The sequence below is a fragment of the Schistocerca americana genome, chromosome 3 (assembly GCF_021461395.2).
Source record: "Schistocerca americana isolate TAMUIC-IGC-003095 chromosome 3, iqSchAmer2.1, whole genome shotgun sequence".
Lineage (NCBI taxonomy): Eukaryota > Metazoa > Arthropoda > Insecta > Orthoptera > Acrididae > Schistocerca > Schistocerca americana.
This window is the reverse complement of record NC_060121.1, coordinates 716723539-716740967: the sequence shown is the minus strand read 5'-3', so window position 1 is coordinate 716740967 and position 17429 is coordinate 716723539.

Below are 17429 nucleotides of genomic sequence, written 5' to 3'. Positions count from 1 at the left end.
TGACTAGGCACACAGAGAGTGATATACCTCGATTTTAGACAAAATCAGTTAGGAAATATCAACTTTAAATTGCATAACGTAAACATTTTTAACGGCCGGCCGTTGGTGTCCGAGCGGTTCTAGGTGCTTCAGTCTGGAACCGCGGGCCCGCTACGGTCGCAGGTTCAAATCCTGCCTCTGGCATGGATGTGTGTGATGTCCTTAGCTTAGTTAGGTTTAAGTAGCTCTAAGTTCTAGGGGACTGATGATCTCAGATGTTAAGCCCCATAGTGCTAAGTGCCATTTTGAACCATTTTTAACGGACGCGAATTCCTAAACAGCATCTATCGTCCCTGTTAACGAACTACGAGAGATGTTAAATATTGCTTCTTCACAAGTAACTTACTTGTAATGCAGTAAGGATTCGAACCCAGAACCTAATCGGATTGTTATCGAAGCACACATCGACTGTGACATATCGGATTTTCTCGGCAGTAGCTAGATGTTTTAACTGAAATGACGACGAGACGAAACATTACTTTTTTCCTTCCAAGGACTCCAACCCGGCACCTATCGCTGTTGTATTCTAGAGAAAACGAATGTTAAATATGGGTTTGTTACACCAGAAGCGACATGTGAGCATTTTTTGAACTATAACTAATATGACGAAGAGTTCAGTGCTGACTGGGAATCGAACCCCACACGTGTTGTTGTAGACTACACACAAAGAGACATCAGCTACAGATTTTTTCTCCACCACCAGCTCTAAATAACATCCTTGGACTTACAGTGATCTCTCAAATAGTTCTGTGTATCACTGGGAGTCAAAAAGGTCAGATATCGTTAGTGTTGACAACGAATGAAAATGCATTAAAAATCAAAATTATTATCCACTAGCAGATAGGTGTTTTCATGCTAGAGCTTGATAATAAATAATGAAAACTTTAGTGCCAGGGCAGGATTCGAACCCATTCACGGGCAATATGTGGAGATGTTGAGGAATCTGCAGTTTTGAACAAATAGCAAATTGTAGTCGATCTGTATTGTCACGAAGGGATCAAATTCCGCGTTAAGGGGGGTCTGAGTTGCATTCCCCGTTGAGAACCAATTTTATCGACATACAGAAGCTCATATAAAAGGTGAAATAAGTGTCCTGTGACCCTACATAGCGTTTGTTTCGTCACGAGAAATAAATAACTTGTACAAGAAAGGTTACTAGTGATAGAGTTCCCAAATTTCGCCACTCCTGACTTTATTGTGGTTCAACCTAACATCTACTTAGTAGAGAAGGAATATCATGTTTAATGAGAATTACAGACGACAAAGCCATTATACCTTCTTCACTTGGCGTAGCCTGAAGAGAATAGAATCTGTCTCTCCCTATTAAGAGTAATCGGCAGAAGCTGGAATCGAACCCACACCATCGTCATAGGAACCTCTCATCAATCCAACATACCACCAAATCCTCTACGCTGAGACTCATTTTTCTATCATAACACCATTGCGGCACACTCGATGATAATTCTGACACACAGGCTCCCTGTAGTGGTTTGCAGCACGTTCGGTACATTGATTTACTTGGTTGACGGAATCGTGTGAGACCCAACTCGCCTTATTTGTTCATGAGACCCAGAAAATATTAGATACAGGCTCCCAGGTAGATGCTATTTTTCTTGACTTCCGGAAGGCGTTCGATACAGTTCCGCACTGTCGCCTGATAAACAAAGTAAGAGCCTACGGAATATCAGACCAGCTGTGTGGCTGGATTGAAGAGTTTTTAGCAAACAGAACACAGCATGTTGTTATCAATGGAGAGACGTCTACAGACGTTAAAGTAACCTCTGGCGTGCCACAGGGGAGTGTTATGGGACCATTGCTTTTCACAATATATATAAATGACTTAGTAGATAGTGTCGGAAGTTCCGTGCGGCTTTTCGCGGATGATGCTGTAGTATACAGAGAAGTTGCTGCATTAGAAAATTGTAGCGAAATACAGGAAGATCTGCAGCGGATAGTCACTTGGTGCAGGGAGTGGCAACTGACCCTTAACATAGACAAATGTAATGTATTGCGAATACATAGAAAGAAGGATCCTTTATTGTATGATTATATGATAGCGGAACAAACACTGGTAGCAGTTACTTCTGTAAAATATCTGGGAGTATGTGTACGGAACGATTTGAAGTGGAATGATCATATAAAATTAATTGTTGGTAAGGCGGGTACCAGGTTGAGATTCATTGGGAGAGTGCTTAGAAAATGTAGTCCATCAACAAAGGAGGTGGCTTACAAAACACTCGTTCGACCTATACTTGAGTATTGCTCATCAGTGTGGGATCCGTACCAGGTCGGGTTGACGGAGGAGATAGAGAAGATCCAAAGAAGAGCGGCGCGTTTCGTCACCGGGTTATTTGGTAACCGTGATAGCGTTACGGAGATGTTTAATAAACTCAAGTGGCAGACTCTGCAAGAGAGGCGCTTTGCATCGCGGTGTAGCTTGCTCGCCAGGTTTCGAGAGGGTGCGTTTCTGGATGAGGTATCGAATATATTGCTTCCCCCTACTTATACTTCCCGAGGAGATCACGAATGTAAAATTAGAGAGATTAGAGCGCGCACGGAGGCTTTCAGACAGTCGTTCTTCCCGCGAACCATACGCGACTGGAACAGGAAAGGGAGGTAATGACAGTGGCACGTAAAGTGCCCTCCGCCACACACCGTTGGGTGGCTTGCGGAGTATCAATGTAGATGTAGATGTAGATGTAGAATCGCCATGAACTAGCGGCCTCGGCTACCCAGTGCACACCATCGATTCTATTTTGTAATCACCGCAATAAAATCACGTAACTGCCACCTACACAGAACTCCCAACACTGTAGGATGCAGAAATTTAAATAGCAAGTGTTCTTTTCCGTTTGAGAAACACTATTGCACTATCTGTTTGTTGAAAACCTCGTGCAGTGCAAAAGAAAAGCTGTAACTGTCTGTTCCCCAAAAGTCTAGGTCCGGCCATATGCATTATCTCACAGCACTTTGAAATGCAGAAGTTCTGGAGGAAATTATGTTGATTTCTGGAGGTGCTGCAGCTACATGACGGCAAGTACTGTAATGGTAAGTGTCGCGCACCGTAGATAAGACGTCGTGAGTTGTATTAAATTCGCCGCTACATTTATTAAAACGCAACTCTCCAGTCTGCTGTAATTATCAAGTTAATGGAACTTTCAACACAATTCCATTCACTTCTCAACCGAAAATAGTCCCATGTGGAAAAAGGGCTAACATTCTGCGACATTTTGTTCTTTTCAGGTTTAATAGATGGCCAGGCAGCAAATGCTCCTCGAAGCTTTCGTATTGAGTGTGGGGAGAGCGCATCATGCCAAAATAGTCGGAAAAGTAATTTCTACATTCGCTGTCGTCTGGTAGTGGCATTTTATTCTTCTTCAAAGCTTGTTTGACAGCTTTAACTCAGAACACGTTTTCTACATGCATGTAATCAATAAACTGCATGTGCAATGTCAGACTGTTAAAGATAACATCAGAGAATTCGCATATATCCTCTCTCATGTTTAGCATTGTTTTAACAACACTAGGAGAAACATTACGAATATTGTGCGCTATATTATAAGAAATGAAATAAAACTACCAAAAATAACCTTCAGGCGAAAGACTGTTTTAATAAAACTAATTATGTGTACACAAGCGTGCCTGTATCGGCATGAATTCGTAAAATACTACTCACTTAGATTTCGATTGGGTCTGTGTTTAATTGGTATGCTGTGTCATACTCAACCGGTATGCAATCGTGGCATTTCATAAATAAAGTTATGTATTCCCAGAAACCTGATATTTGCTTGTCAGCAGCGGAAAGAGACGTTACCTGTTGTGCAGCATTGTAAGTATTTCAACATTGCACTACGAGCTGAATGTATTTTCTTGCGATTTCCTTATCGATGTTTTATCTGACTGCTTGTAGCTCTTTTACAGAAGGGATAAAAACGTATCTCTCTGCGAGACCGAAACCATGAACCACAAGAGACGCTTTTTCGGACGTCAGCACGTCCCCACACAGCTAGCGAAGAGGAGTGTATCGTGCTTTCCTCTTACAGATTCAATAGTGTGTAAAACTCATAAACGGCTATTTAAAGGACGAGATTAGTTGCGGTTTCCACGTGCAAAGACCTTCCTGGGCTGAGAAACGAAAATTTACAATCTTTTGTTACACGTCAAGCGATAATAACTCAGATTATTCAATGGAAACGACAGGAAAAATCAAGTGAACTTTGAGGCTTAATGCCGTGCACACCAGGAAGTAGCTCGTCGATCACAGAGTTGCCAAACATACCTTGCCTTGAAACTTCCTGGCAGATTAAAACTGTGTAACCCTCATGTAATCTAAGCCAATGGACAGAAAATTCAACTTATTGGCTAAAGAAATGCTATTCTTCACATAAGTGACAACTTTTATTATCTTTCACGATGCATTATGAGGCTGAGCGACCAACACCATGATGAGTGTGGGATGCTGGCAGCAGTGTGTCCATTGCCCCATGGTACTGCCCATGTCTCATGGCGCAACAGGTCAAGAAGTCGTCAGTTCTAACCGTGGTAGGGGCAGCGTGTGCAAGCTTTTTTTCTGATTTATTTTATGAGGCTGCGAATTTCCAGAGAAACCGGACCGAGACTCGAAATCGCGACCTTGGCCTTTCACGGGCAAGTGCTCTACCAACTGAACTACCCAAGCACCGATGTGATCCTACAGCGGGCTGGGAAGTGACCATAGCTGGCATCTCAAAGTCATGGATGTTACAGCTTGGAATACGTAATGCGTCTGATTCGCATTTCTGTAACTAGGTTTAGGGACGGGAGCGTAGCTACGAATAATACTGTGGACTGACTGCAAACTAAGAAACATAAATCATTAACTCTCATAGTCGTTTTTATATTTCTTTCGTAACTTTACTCAAAACTAAGAAACTAATTCAAGGAGGATTTTGTGCCTCGCCGACAGTCGAGCACAACAAACAAATAAAACTAAACCAAGAATGTGTGTGTGTGTGTGTGTGTGTGTGTGTGTGTGTGAGAGAGAGAGAGAGAGAGAGAGAGAGAGAGAAGAGAGGGTGAGTGAGAGAATGACAGAGATAAAAATAATAAAGAATGAGAGAGAGGGTAATAAATTGTTGTAAAGAAATTGAATACTGGTATGTAAAAAAATCTTTCATTAAAATGATATGTTCCACATCATTATGAAATGTATTCATAATCTATGGAACAAGTATTCTAGCGGTTCTAGGCGCCCAGTCCGGAACCGCGCGACTGCTACGGTCGCAGGTTCGAATCCTGCCTCGGGCATGGAGGTGTGTGATGTCCTTAGGTTAGATAGGTTTAAGTAGTTCTAAGCTCTAGGGGACTGATGACCACAGCTGTTAAGTCCCATAGTGCTCAGAGCCATTTGAACCATTTGAACAAGTATTAATCCAATAGAATCTAATCATATCATATTGCTGACTAGCCGTGAAGATTCATGAAATGCGGAAATTTTCTCCAATATCAGTAACCAAATCGAGACTTGAAAATAAAAGACGACAGTTTTTGTAATAAACCGGGACTCCTTTCAAGACACTTTCATCCCTGTTAACTAACCACGAAAGATATCTGATATACCTTCATTCAGAGGGAACAAAGTGTGTATGCATTTAAAGATGAAGCACATCATGTGAAGTTATGTGACAGAGATAGGAACCCAATACGTAATCGGATTGTTAACTAAGTAAAATCAAATGTTACTTATCGGTTTTTCTTGTCAGCTGCTAGCTATTTGATCTAAAGTAAGGATAGAAATATTTGTGCCTAAGCGACAATCGAAACGCACTCCTATCGTTCTTCTTTATCATCCACAAATATAGCTTAAGTATCAACTGCTAACTCACCAACAGTAAGATATGTGCGTGTTTGACCAGAAATTGCAGGCTTGGAAAAAAGAACGAAATGATTGAACTATACTGTTCTGAGAGATTCAGATCCTCGAAGGAGGAGATACAAATTCGAATCACAGGCCGCCACGAAATTTTTCAACGTCCCTAGTTCAATCAAGTACAAGTAAAATAAGAAAGCTGTTCCTTTAAATGGCTATCCGTTCATTAAAATTTTATTTTTATTGTAAGTTTACTGGCGACAGTATTTCTGTTCACCATGACCTCTACCTATCTCGTTTCCCAAAGTAAACCGGCTCTGTCCAGTTGGGAATGAAGGAACGTGATGTTTAATGCGGATTCTGGATTATAACGTCTTTCTCTTGAGCTTACCAGAGGTAAAATAAGTCTGTTTGTGCCCCTTAAAAGTAAATGCCTGAACCCACGCATTGCACCTGTAATAGTTCGTTCCACCAGACCATTGTGGCCACATTTCCCAGCCCGAGGATAGTGCTGTAACGGATGATGTGCTTAGCTTACAAAAATAGTCATGTTGGAAAAAATGCGAGTCTATTAAATGGTTAAGTAGAAGCAATCTTCTGAAGCGGAGATTATGCTGTTCTCACGTCAGCGGGATGTAAAGACTCTTCTACGCGTCATAGCCTCGATGTGAAGGCATTTTGAAATTTTCACTAATTCAGGAAATTTCTTAGTTCGAGAAAACCCACTGTGAAGTGTGAAGTTACCGGATAATTTTGATTATTACCGTCATTAATACTATCATTTTCTTCATACCGCTGCTTTAACACATGTGCTTGAATATTATTTGAGGCCTTTTGGTCATTATAGAAGTAGTTCCCAAGAACAGGTTCTTTCCCTGTCTACGGAATCCTTTTCATGTTAATATCAAACATCAGCAATTACTCGTAGGCTACCATAAAACTAAAGTAACAGATGAAGACGTTACTTGATAACAAAAACACGCTGCCTTTCTTCATTTACTTGCACCTAGAAATGGCTGACGAATACTGCCAAACCAAAAGCCAAGGGATCTTACTGCCTTCCGATATACGTTGCTATCACTTGTTCCGTATGATATGGTCGGCGTGACCTGTTTCAAGTTATGTACGACAGAGAATATTTTAGGAAATCAATTGTTTTCCTTTCCAATAAACAGAAAGATTATTATTCGAAGCTATCCAAGTTCAAAATTTTTGCAATATTAGTTCAAATATAATACTCGCTTCTATAATGTAGGAAAGTATTTTACAGTTGCAAAACCCGCATCTGACTCCGTGTCCTTACACTTAGTCGCTAACCATAAATTCTAGCTCAGAATGACCCAAGTTTAAGTAACAAAATGTAGCGAAGACTGTTTGCCAGTGCTCTTTCTCATTGGAAAATATGCAGTTCATTCATTGGGCTCCATAAATACACTGTAACAGTAATTTCTGTGTGTACGCAATGCATACGGATTGTAGAATTTAGTGGTGCTCTCTCTTCCACTTCTGTATACAATATGCCTGACCTAAACGGGCCCTTTATCATTACAGGCCCTGGGCGGTGCAACATTATACTGGAAACAACAACGTGCTTGTACTGACAACCTCACTGTTCGTTTTACCAGATTTTGTAATCACTTAAATAAAACATCGTGACCTTCCAGCGGGAGACATTTTGTCCCCCTTTCCCTTCTGTGAAATTTGTCAGTAAGCTTCTTGCCTTCCAACCAGCGAAATGTGGCAGAGAACGGCCGGTAAACGATTCACAAACCATGATTTAGTGCCGTTAAGACGATTTCGTTAAACGTTGGCGTAGCTGAAGGAATTTATTTTCTTCTTAAATCGTCTTATGCAGCAACGTTCACAGATATCTCAAATAGGAAAAGCTCTTTATCCAGGTACGAAGGTTGTAAAACAAACTTCCCACAGTTTGTGTCAGGTTGATCTTTTCGTCTGATAGCACTGTGTAAGTATTTTGTGTAAGAGGTATCACAAGTAGTGTTCCTGTAGCTGTGGTAATCATTGGTTGAAAACTAGTTTAACACCAGTGGGTACAGCACTACTAAATATTCAAAATGATTATCAAACTAAGTCTGAGTTCATCCACAAACTGAGGTGTATTTATAATATGGTAGTGAGACTGTGTATCCTTGTGCGTTGACACACACGTATACAATACAATGAATACTTCAAACACTCATAAACTGATTTTGTTTTTTAATTCTTCTTGTTCTTAAGCGTGTACTATGTGTTTTAGATACAGTCTTTGAGAAAAAAAAACTGACGGCCGAGTCGTTCACCTAAGGTGGACTATACAGTCGTGCTCCCCTCAAAATGCGATGTGCACAATATGTTCGATCTGGCAACATTGTAGACTGCTACACTTTCTGGAGGAACTCTTGATTGAAGTCACATTACATCACTCTTGTCTATGCTCGTAGTCTTGAGGTGTAAAGCGAGACTAGATAATACGACGAATGGTAACTAAAATTTTTATGGCCCATGCTGAAGCTATGAGTATAATTCAAGCGAATGTACAATATATTTCGCTTTCTGTCATATTGGTAATACAGTTTGGTTCAAAAATATTTTAGCGAGAGATTTCTTAGCCGACCATCTGCCTCTGAACACCGCATGCATCTGAGTTCTTTGGGACTCGTTTGCTGCCTACCGGCGGGGGCTGAGGCACTGCACTGCCTCGCCATCTGCCTACAATGTCTGCTCCACTCCTCACTCTTGATGATGTAAAAGCGTTAATGTTGTTGAGTGGTGACCCATAAAATATGTCTACGATTTGTGTTTCACATTCAGTAGCAATGGAGGCACAAAACAGTTTTCATTTGATGAGTATTTTATTACACTAGTATGCAATATATCAATGTGACACAGAATTAATTTCATTGTTTCTGATCCAGTGCGCTATAATTAAAGCATCACGTCCTGTTCTTTTTCCTTTCACAGGAGATTCTTCAAATAATTAATTTTTGTCATTGATTCATATGTGTTAGTCAAGGCACAGAGAGTAAATGCAATGTAATGTGTTTGGTTTCTTTCTTTGATTCCCTATGGTAAATGGTTGTGACACATTGTGTCAATACCTTTCAGAACCTGCTCATAGCTACTAAGGCAAATTGCTTGTTTTGAGGTCCATACATTAAATAATGGGGAAGTGAACGCTGTCCCAAAGTGGTGTTTAAAATATTCAATTGGATTTAAGGCGACAAAATTGCCCATATTTGAAGCTACCCAGAGAAAAAGTAAGTTGGTAGAGCCGCTGTTAGCAAATGTCTGCAGAGAGTTCCTAATTGCTACTGTGGAAATTTAGCATAGAGGCCCTCTAGTAACCAAGAGGTTCCTTTCCTTCATACTTATCACCCTGGCATGTGATTCTTAAGTGAAGAACAATACTGAATTTCATATCGTTGACGGCTGGAATTTCTTCAGAGACACTCGTATTGTGAAGCAGCTTGGCAGTCAGAAAGCCGAGATCTGTGACCAATTAACACAACTTACTGTGTCGAGATACAAAGACGATTTGATGGTAAAGGTTTTCTCCTGATTTTGTTACGGAACTTTCTCTGGAAATTCGCAGCCTCATAAAATAAATCAGAAAAAAAGCTTGCACACGCTGCCCCTACCACGGTTAGAACTGACGACTTCTTGACCTGTTGCGCCATGAGACATGGGCAGTACCATGGGGCTATGGACACACTGCTGCCAGCATCCCACACTCATCATGGTGTTGGTCGCTCAGCCTCATAATGCATCGTGAAAGATAATAAAAGTTGTCACTTATGTGAAGAATAACATTTCTTTAGCCAATAAGTTGAATTTTCTGTCTCATTGGCTTAGATTACATGAGGATTACATAGCAAGATTCATTCAGATGGAAAGGGAATATCAAGTAGATTTAGCGAGTCAATTCAGTACCATACGCAGAAGTGATTGCACTCACAGTGTTGCGAAATGTTTGTGACAATGTTGCCAATTCTCAGCTGTGCTAGGAATAGCTCTGTAGCGTTATGGGAGGAGAATCCCGTGCTCGTGTGCTCGTGTCATAGAAGGATACGGAGAGGAGGCGCGGGGTTTGGTTAATATGCAGCGTTTTCTCCTAGCTCTTGTGTGAAACATTCAGGTGTCTAATCTTCCATCACAATTACAGTTTCCCACTAAATATATACGAATAAAACACTTGCCTTGTTACTTTGTGACAGAAGATTATTTCGATACAACAAAAAGTCTTTGGAAATCAACATTGCGCATCTGTCACGAAAAGTAAAAAATGGTTCAAATGGCTCTGAGCACTATCGGACTTAACTTCTGAGGTCATCAGTCCCCTAGAACTTAGAACTATTTAAACCTAACTAACCTAAGGACATCACACACATCCATGCCCGAGGCAGGATTCGAACCTGCGACCGCAGCGGTCGCGTGGCTCCAGATAGTTGCGCCTAGAACCGTTCAGCCACTCCGGCCGGCACGAAAAGTAAGATAACAAACACTTTGCACCTCGAAATCGATTGCATCTATGTGCAGTCTTGTGATCATACAAGAAGAATTTCATGAATTGCACGAGAATGTAGAAAAATGTTGGTGTGAATGGAAGCTGTAAGAAACATAGTTAACTAATTATTCTGTACCACGTAATAATAAATTTATTTGAAAATTCAGAAGAGAAGAAAGTAAAAATTATGCCCATTAAGCCAGAAACTAAAGAGCAGGTGCGGGCACTGTGCAGATCTGCCCTTTTTCATCTTCAGATCTATACAAATAATGTATTGCTTTCGTAATGTTTCCCTCTTGCTTAGTCTTCTAGTGGTGAACTGGATCCACACCCATGAGTCTGATTGTTCCTTCCATCTACTATCTTTGTGTGTTATTGTTCGGTGTTCAAAAAGCAAAATATTTTGCCTGCTTGCACGAGGTATTAAAACGAGGTCGCAAGAAGGCTAACGAATTATAGTCAAAATACAGTGAGACGCCAATTTGTCTGTTGTCATGGTGTTAAGTCAAACAGAAATAGTTGGGTGTTATTGCCTGCGTCACCGGAATCCCGTTGTCGTCTTCTCTTATTGAGATTTTCATATTACCCTGAACACAAGACGCCGAGATAAATGTGTATATTCTCCGTGGCGAAACATCCCACATTCCATTCAACCTGATCCATTCGTTACGTGCATCGGCAGCAACGAGTGATAGGAAAGCTGTTGTGAGGTGACGAATAACAATAAAAATGGTAGTAATAACAAATCAGTAATCAAGGATGTTTACTTCATAACAGACGATTAACAAAATAACCAAGAAGGGCTGAGTGTTTAATTGGCCCACTGCATAGGTGTTCTTACTACTTTGTTACTGAATTCTGTTGTGGTTGTTTGCAGAGAAAAAAGAAAGAACGCTATGGCCATACATATCGCTAGTACAACGAGATATTACCTCTCAACTATCATTGCTTTATATCACGAGACGAACATGGTGTCACCGAGCTGATATTTGAAATACATTTCTCTTTTCTCTCTCTGTCTCTCTCTCTGTCTCTCTCTCTCTCTCTCTCTCTCTCTGTCTCTCTCTTTATTTTTATTTTTTGAGGAAAGCATCGAGAAGCGCGAATAATAAACAAGTAGGCATGTAACCTGTTTACAGTTATTTTCATTGGGATACATAATGCAAAAATACACCTTTTAAGTGTGTTATTGCGTAATTCCAGATATTGACAGTCTATTCGTGAGCTTGCTCGCATTCAGTGGGGTGAAACCTATCACAGAAGCAAGCAAAACACAAATATTTCTTGCGTCATGTGCAAAACACAAACGATATCTCGCTGCACTGACGTGTTGTCCGATATATTGTACGGAAAACATAACTGATTGATGTAAGTAAATACAGCTCTATCAGATATCAATTTGAATGCCTACCAAGTGTATAAAAGTATATCTTGAAATACGCAGAAAGTCACATAGAGGTATTCGACTGAAACATAGCCATGACCAATATTTAACTGGGGCCGACAGCATCATCGTCTACCACCTGGACAACTCGAACGGTGACAGTGCTCGGACTGTTACTTGTGTTCACTGGTATCAAAGCTACAGCATGAAAGCACAAAATGTTAATAACCCGAAGATCATTAACTTTGGAACCCACAGAATGTAAAGTAGTCATCAATCGGAAGAGTGGTTTGAACACCACAGTGCTTTAATAGGCACGGTCTTGTTGGAGGTGGTATGCTGTTGCTTTCCTCCCACCTCTGAGTTGACTTACCTAGCCAGTTAATAGGGGAACCGACAGTTTAACGTGGATTTCGGACCACAGTGCAACTTGGCATTTCTCACATCATCAAACACTGCCCGAGGGGAAATAAGTGTAAAATGGCACATAAAAATCGTGGGCCTGACGGATTGAACCTGAAACCTTCGCATCGGTAGTCTTTCTCTTTATTACTTTGCCACCATGCACCTGCAACTGCGGTTTCTGCTTAGCAATAAAATTAAGGGTCTCTCGTTTGTGCCTGCGTTGGCACTTGTGTGTCCCTTAGGAGACCTTACATTTGGGATTACCCGCGTATATGTGTGTGTAAACGCCATCCGATGATCACTCAAGAAAGACAAGGATACACAGTCTAACTACAATATTATATTTACACCTTAGTTTGTGGATGAACTCAGACTTAGTTTGATAATCATTTTGAATATTTAGCAGTGCTGTACCCACTGGTGTTAAGCTAGTTTTCAACCAATTATGCCACAGCTACAGGAACACTACTTGTGATACCTCGTGGACAAAATACTTACGCAGTGCTATCAGACGAAAAGATCAACCTGACATAAACTGTGGGAAGTTTGTTTTACAACCTTCGTACCTGGATAAAGAGCTTTTCCTATTTGAGATATCTGTGAACGTTGCTGCATAAGACGATTTAAGAAGAAAATAAATTCCTTCAGCTACGCCAATGTTTAAAGAAATCGTCTTAACGGCACTAAATCGTGGTTTGTGAAACGTTTACCGGCCGTTCTCTGCCGCATTTCGCTGGTTGTAAGGCAAAAAGCTTACTGACAAACTTCACAGAAAGAAAAGTGGGACAAAATGTCTCCCGCTGGAAGATCACGATGTTTTATTTAAATGATAACAAAATCAGGTACAACGAACAGTGAGGTTGTCAGTATAAGCACATTACTGTTGTCAGTATGATGTTGCACCGCCCAGGGCCTGTAATGATAAAGGGCCCGTTTAGGTCAGACATGTTGTATACGGAAGTGGAAGAGAGAGCACCACTAAATTCTACAACCGTGTGCATTGCATACACACAGAAATTACTGTTATAGTGTATTTATGGAGCCCAATGAATGAATTGCATATTTTCCAGTGAGAAAGAGCATTGTGCAAACAGTATTCGCTATATTTTGTTACTTAAACTTTTGTCACTCTGAGCTAGAATTTATGGTCAGCGACTAAGTGTAAGGACAATAAGTCGGATGCGGGTTTTGCAACTGTGAAATACTTTCCTACATTATAGAAGGGAATATTAAATTTAAACTAATATTGCCTAAATTTTGAAATGGATACCTTAGAATGAAAATCTTTCTGTTTATTGCAAAGGAAAACAATTGATTTCCTAAAACATTCTCTGTCGTACATAACTTGAAACAGGTCACGACGACCATATCATATGGAAGAACTGACAGCAACGTATATCGGAAGGCAGTAAGATCCCTAGGCTTTTGGTTTGGCAGTATTGGACACCCATTTCTAGGTGCAAGTAAGTGAAGAAAGGCAGCGTGTTTTTGTTATCAAGTACGTCTTCATCAATTACTTTAGTTTTAATGTAATCTACGAGTAATTGCTGATGTTTGATATTAACATGAAAAGGATTCCGTAGACAGGGAAAGAACCTGTTCTTGGGCAACTACTTCTATACTGACCAAAAAACCTTAAATAATCTTCAAGCACATGTGTTACAGTAGCGGTATGAAGAAAATGATAGTAATAATGACGGTAATAATTGAATTATCCGGTAACTTCACACTTTACAGTGGGTTTTCTCGAACTAAAAAATTTCCTGAATTAGTGAATGTTTTAAAATGGCTTCACATCGAGGCTACGATGCCTATAAGAGTCTTTACATCCTGCTGACGTGAGAATAGCATAATCTCCGCGTCAGAAAATTGCTTCTACTTAACCATTTAATCGACTCGCATTTTTTACACCGTGACTAATTTTGTAAGCTAAGCACATCATCCGTTACAGAACACTCCTGGGTCTGAGAAATGTGGCCACAATGGTCTGGTGGAACGAACTATCTCAAGTACAATGCGTGGGTTCATGCATGTACTTTTAAGAGGCACAAACAGATTTACTTTACCTCCGGTAACCTCAAGAGAAAGACGTTAAAATCCAGAATCAGCATTAAACATCACGTTCCTTCATTCCCAACTGGACAGAGCCGGTTTACTTTGAGAAATGAGATGGGTGGAAGTCATGGTAAACAGAGGTACTGTCACCAGTGAACTTACTTACATTTGTTAAAAAAATTTTTGATGAACGCATAGCCATTCAAAGAAACAGGTCTCTTATTTTACTTTTACTTGATTGAACTAGAGACGTTGATAAATTTGGTGGTGCACTGTGATTCGAATTTGTATCTCCTCTTTTGAGGATCTGAATCTCTCGGAACACTATAGTTCAATCATTTCGTCGCTTTTTCTAAGACTGCAAACTTCTCTACGTCTCCTCCAAAGGTAAGTAAGTGGGTCTGATTTCAGATCCAGTATAAAAATGTTCATAATTTCATTTCAAGTGCTATCACGTGCACACCGGCCTGCTAATGAAAATTAATGTGCATTTTTAATGTCTGTTCATGTGTTGCCAACAATTTCTCGTCAGACACGCACACATCTTACCGTTGGTGAGTAAGCAATTGATACTTAAGCTACATTCGTGGACGATAAAGAAGAATGATAGGAGTGTGGTTCGATAATCGCTCAGGCACAAAAATTTGTATCCTTATTTTAGTTTCAAACACCTAGCAGCTGGTAAGAAAACGCGATAAGTAACATTTGATCTTACTTAGTTAACAATCCGATTACGTGTTGTGTTCGTATCTCCGTCACAGAATTTCACATCATGCGCTTCATCTTCAAATGCATACACACTTTGTTGCCTCTGAATGGAGGTATATCAAACATCTTTCGTGGTTAGTTAACAGGGATATAAAGGTCTTGATAGGAGTCCCGGTTTATTACAAAATCTGTCGTCTTTTATTTTCAAGTCTAGATTTGGTTACTGATATTTGCGAAAAATTCGGTAATTCATGACTCTTCATGGCTAGTCAGCAATATGATATGATTAGATTGGATTAATATTTGTTCCATAGATCATGAATACAACATTTCGTAATTATGTGGAACATGTCATTTTAATGAAAGATTTCTGTACATACCAGTATTCTATTTCTTTACAACAATTTTTTACCCTCTCTCTCATTCTTTTTTATTTTTATCTCTTTTACTCTCTCCCTTTCTCTCTCTCCTTCTCTCTCTCTATGTCTCCCTCTTCTCCCTCTCTCTCTCTCTCTCTCTTTCACACACACACACACACACACACACACACACACACATAAATTCTTTTTTTATTTGTTAAGTGAGCTCAACTATCGGTGAGGCACGAAAACGTCTGTGAATGAGTTTCTTAGTTTTGAGTACACTCACGAAAGAATTATATAAACAACTACGAGAGTTACTGATTTATGATGCTTAGTTTGCAGTCAGTTCTGAGTATTATTAGTAACAACGTTCCAGTCCTTAAACCTAGTTACAGAAATGCGAATCAGACACATTACGTATTCCAGGCCGTGGAAGCCTCGTCCTTGAGATGCCAGCTATGGTCACTTCCCAGCTTGCTGTAGGATCACATCGGTTCGTCTTCTTCCTGCTGGTACTGTAACTGAGATCTGGCAACAAGACAAGGTATGTTTGGCAACTCTGTGACCGACAAGTTACTTCCTGGTGTGCACGGAATTAAGCCTCAAAGTTCACTTGATTTTTCCTGTCATTTCGATTGAATAATCTGAGTTATTATCGCTTGACGTGTAACAAAAGATTGTAAATTTTCGGTTTTCAGCCCAGGAAAGTCTTTGCACGTGGAAATCGCAACTAATCTCGTCCTTTACATAGCCGTTTATGAGTACTACACACTATTGACCCTGTAAGAGGAAAGCACGACACATAGCTTGAAAGGTGGCTACACTGAGCCACAGCGCCAGAGATAGCGCCAAAGAGTATTATTCAGCCGCCTCCACTGGCAGTGCTTGTCGTGAAGTCGTAGTGGAGAGTGCTTATTGAGAAGTAGCAGTAGGCAGTGCTTGTGGAGATGTAGCAGTGGTGAGTCGTTGTTGAGAAGTTCCCATGGAGAGTGTTTGTTCAGATGTTGTCATATTGTTTTGATGGGCTAGACACCAGATGTTGTTGGATTGGGGATGCTGTAATGATCAGAGTGTACCTTTTCGTCAATATATATGAAGGTAAAAAATTCATTTTTTTTTATTATTTCAATGTCTTATACAATAATGCCTATTGGTCTCAGGTTCAGTCAACAAAGCATCTGGCTCGTGTTCTTGTATTAGACTGTATTTCTGGTTTCTATGTGCAATTATAGTATTTCTGGTTTTTTAAAATTACTTCAGTATAAATGGAGTTTAAAATATCTGGTCTTATTGAGGAAGAACCGTGCCAGATGTGTACGTTGATCACACTTCCACACACAGAACAGCTACACTTGTGTTTTGTTGTTTCGTAAGTTTTATACGTAGTTGCTGGGGACTTAATTAATTAATTGTGTTAACGGAAGTTTTCTTTCATTCTTTGTTGTTTTTCTATGCAGTCAGATTGCGTACAAATACTAGTCAGGGCCAACCGTTTACGTGACGTCGTAGACGGACATTCAGCTACTGAAAATTAAAATTATTTGCATAATAAAAATTAATTAAGCCCCAATGCATGTGGTGACCGCTGCTTCGGATCGTCCTTTGGAAATCTTCTGATGGTAAAATAGCAGACGGTAGTATTGTTGTAGTAATTTGTAGTTTAGTAATTGTAGTCTACATTGCATGTGTAGATTTGGTAATTGTCATTCTCCTAATGGTATTTTTTGCAGAATTTAATTTTTGTTGTCTTGTATACAGGTTTGACAATTTTGTGCAATTATAAAGATTTCAATTGTTCGTTAATCGTGTTTGAGGGAAGCATTTCGTGTAAATGATATTGTTGGTGATAAAGGGTCATTGTGTGTAATTTCATATAGTGACGAGTTTTGTATGTTTTGTAAATGATTACGCGATCGATGAAAAAGGCAAAAATGATGGATAGTCAGAATAACGAAATTGTTAACATGGCGAACTCGCTAACAGAGGAAAACAGTATCATGAATAATGAAGTAGAAAACAGCTTAATAAGAAATAGTAAGTGACAATTGACACAAGAAATACTCCACATGTTTGCTTCTGTTTTTCCATATCCTGTGAAATATTACTATCATTCACACTCCGAAC